This window comes from Carlito syrichta, unplaced genomic scaffold (assembly GCF_000164805.1).
Source record: "Carlito syrichta isolate Samal-C Ts95f unplaced genomic scaffold, Tarsius_syrichta-2.0.1 Scaffold309276, whole genome shotgun sequence".
Taxonomy (NCBI): domain Eukaryota; kingdom Metazoa; phylum Chordata; class Mammalia; order Primates; family Tarsiidae; genus Carlito; species Carlito syrichta.
The window spans coordinates 1,789,306-1,793,475 of record NW_007253372.1 but is presented as its reverse complement, the minus strand read 5'-3'; positions in this window follow the sequence as shown (position 1 = coordinate 1,793,475).

Genomic DNA, 4,170 nt, shown 5'->3' with positions numbered 1-4,170 from the left:
GCTAGCATTGTTGTGAGAAGCTGTGTTCGGTTTCAAAGAACTTTTTTGGAGATTCTTTCAATGCCTTTGCCCATTTCATGATGTGTGATTGATGAGTGCGCCTGACTGTAGTGCGCTGAGTGTTCAGCAGTTTTGGCCAAAAATGGTATGACCCTGTGTCCTACCTTTCCTGTTCACCCCATCTCGCTCCAAGCAACATATTTTTTTGCTTGTTTCCCCGATGAAAAGGGTCCTTTAAGGGAAAGGTTTTGCTAATGTGGAAGAGTAGAAACAAAAAACAGCAGAAGCACTAAAAGGCATCGAAATCTACAAATTCAAAAACTGTTTTGAGCAGTGGAAAAAGTGTCTAGCGATAGGTGTATCGCAACAAACGGAGAGTACTTTGAGGGTGACTGAAATTTAGACATGTAAGAATAAATACACAATGTTTTATAAATAAATTCCACTTTGGGGAGCCTCCCTTGTATAATGCCAACTATATGACGTTTTGGAAAAGACACAACTATCTGGAGACACTAAAAAGATCAGTGGTTGCCAGGGTTGGGGAGGAGGAATAGACAGAGAGATGAGTATCTAAAGCAAAGGGGACTGAAATTATTCTGTATGATTCTGTATTGGTGGATACAAGATATTACACATTTAGCAAAACCCATAGAATTGACAACACAAAGAGTGAACCCTAAGATAAACTATCGACTTTTGTTAATAACAATGTGACAACGTGAGTTCTCCAGTTATGACAAATGTACCATATTAATGCAAGATGTTAATAACAGGGGAAACTGTGAGCATGGGAGAGAGGGGAATCAGGGGAATTTTCTGTACTAACTGTCCCATGATCTGTAAACCCGAAAGTTTACAGTTTGCTCTAAAAAAAAAAAAAAAAAAAAGTCTAGTGACTGGGTCTGTAGTTCCAGATATTTGGAAAGCTGAGGGAGAAGGCTAGACTGAGCCTAGCAGGTCGAGGCTGCAGTGGCTGTGATTGTGCCACTGCACTTCAGCCTGAATGACAGAGTGAAACTCTGACTCAAAAAAAACCCCAAAAACCTATTAATATCTTTTAAAAGCAAAAGAAATTTAGAAACAGTCAATGAAGTTGGTTGTCAAATTGGTCAGTGGAAAAGCTAATGTAATATTTAATGAGAGGAACGTGGGTTCAGAAACACTCTAATTAAATGGTTTAATAATCCATCTTTGACAAGAACTGTCTGCTATGAGACCATATTGGAATAAGCTATAGTCTCCATGTAATTAGGAGTAAGAGTTGAAATAAAGTCTACACTGACATAAACCATAAGCAGATATAGATAAGGAAGATAATGCTACTTATCATTATATACATCCTTTTTATTTTTTTGAGTGGGGGTCTCACTTTGTTGTCCAAGTTGGGCATGGATCATAGCTCACCTCTTAGGCTCAGGTGATCTTTCCATCTCAGTCTCCTGAGTAGCTAGGAGTAACTACAGGTGTGTGCCACCACACCCGGCTAATGTTTTTTTCTTTTTTAGTAGAGCCAATGTCTCATTGTGTTGCCAAGGCTGGTCTTGAATTCCTGGGCTCAAGCAATCAGCCTGCGCTGGCCTCCCAAAGTGCTGGGATTACAGGTATGAGCCACCTTGCCAGCCAATGTATGCACACTTTTAAAACCAGTGACTCCCTCAGATCTTGTTTTATTTTCACAAAACTTACTCTATCTGAACCTTGAAGTATCATCAAGGTTGTGTCTACCTGCAAATGTAGATTAGGGTGCCTGTAGAGAAATAAAGATAAAAATAATCGTTTATATCAGTCTAGTACTAGCCAGTTATTATGGAGGCGACAAATTGCCTTATATTTTGTTATTCATACCTCTTTCATTCTACACATCTGTGCAAGTTAGCGCCTTGCTTCATTTTAGATTTCAAATAGTGCTTCGAATCTTTCAATCTGACCTCCCCAGGGCCAGCAGAAGGAGACCAGGGAGCTTAAGTCATTCCCAAACTCAGGGTTCTTTGCTTAGAATTCTTATTTTGAATTTTATAGAGCTAATGTTCATACATCTATATATGAAATTAAAATACAGTAATATATTCATTGTAAATTATGGTTTTAAGTCTTAGATAGGTTACAGTAAGTGGATGAGTTTTTTCAAACCTTCCCTTTCTATAGAACATAGAGAAAACACAGCCTCTGTCAAGGCTAGAACTCAAGTCTTAGGATACCTAATTCAGTGTTTTTTCCGTAAAAGTTGCAATTTTTATATGATTGAAATGTCTTATAGGTAGCCTATCCTGATACGTAAGGAGTAAGTGAGACCTATAATTGTTGACAATATATCTAAATCACAACAGTGCTTGGCACAAAACACATTCTGAGAGGTCAGTAAACTTTTTCCATAAAGAGTTCAAGGATAAATATTTTAGGCTTTGTGGGCCATGTAGTTTCTGTTGCAACTATTCAAAGGTGCCTGTGTAACACAAAAGCAGCACAATTGGTTTCCAATGAAACTTTATGAACACTGAATTTGAGTTTTATATAATTTTCACATATCGTGAAATATTCTTCTTCTGACTGGGCATGATGGCTTACACCTGCAATCTCAGCTCTTCGGGAGGCCAAGGGGAGGATGGCTTGAGGCCAGGAGTTCAAGACCAGCTGGACAACATAGTGAGACCCTGACTCTACTTAAAAATTAAATAAAAAAGAAATATTATCCTTCTTCTGATTTTTTTTCAACCGTTAAAAAAATGTAAAAACCACATTAGCTTGCAGGGTGTGCAAAAACAGGCAGTGAGCTGGGTCTTCAGACCATAATTTTCTGACCTTGGTTCTGTATAATTAGTAGGCATTATGCCTATAATATCTTTCTATATATTTTTAAATGGCTACTTAGAACAAGATTGTTTGATATTCTATAATTTACTTAATTCCCCATGGCAGGAATTTAGATTATTTCCAGCATTCTTAATTATAAGTTATCCTCCAATAAACATCCATGTATTGAAATTCTTGTGCACATATGTTATTATACTCTCACCTTAAAATGTACTTAATGGTTGCTACCAAAATGGCATCTAGAAAGAAACAGACTCTGAAAAAGCATCCATGAAAACTAATTTTCTACAGTTATTGTGAACTTCAAACATGTCAGAGAAGGAGCTTTATAAATACATACTCATACGCATAGAACTTATGTCCCAAACCCCCATCTAAGCCCTTTACATCTATATTATACCATTTAGTCCTCAAAACAAGTATCATCATCGCCAAGCTATGTGACAAAGAGGAAACTGAGGCACAGAAAGGCTAAGTGACTTCTCCAAGGTCACACAGTAAGCTGGTAGCAGAGGCAGGATTCAATCTCAGTTTGAAAGGTGTTGTGGCCCATGTTCATGAACACTAGGTTGCACTGCCTCTTCACGAGAGAGACTTGGCCCGTGTGCTCTTTACAATGTCCCTTTAACGATGGAGGGGAGGTCTTTTTTATCTTCAGAACGACCTCACACTCTCATAACTGCTGCAAAGTTTATCTCGCAATGGGGCGAGATATCCATCTAACCTTCCTCTTGCGTCCTCCATTACCCTCCCCCCAAGGCCAACCCTTCATTACTTTTCCCTGCTTTTTCCTTCCCCCAAATAGGCGTCCCGTAAACAGTAGAGATTGGCCGGCGCATACTTTCATACGCGCTTTTCCAGTTTATGGTCCCAACTCCACACCCGGGGGAGCCTTGCCTACGAGGGTGGGGTCTGAGCCACCATGGGATGACACATTTCGGATAGTTTCTTCTGTGAAAACAGAAACAGCGGCACGGTGTCAAAAGTCTCCCCGGCGTGGCCTCCGCAGTGGCAGCAGCCGGACGGCCCCTCCGAGCCCCCACGCGTCCGGCATCCGTGCGGACCGCAGCCCGGCTCGTCCCGCGCGCTCTCCGGGCCCTTCCCCGCCGTGCTGGGCGACGGACGGCTCTCCCAAAAGGGGTCCTGCGAGCGGGTCGCGCCTGGCGAAGGGGCCAGGGGGCGTCCGGGTCTCATTTCCAACCCTGATGTCCTGCCAGGACCCCACCGCTCGAAAGATCCCGGCGGGGGGTGAGCGACCCGCGCCGCTGGTCCCCCCGATGCCGCCCGCTCCCTGCCCAAACCGGGCCAGCATCCAGCGGCCGAAACCAGAAAAGACAGAAGCGGGCGTGTCAAACT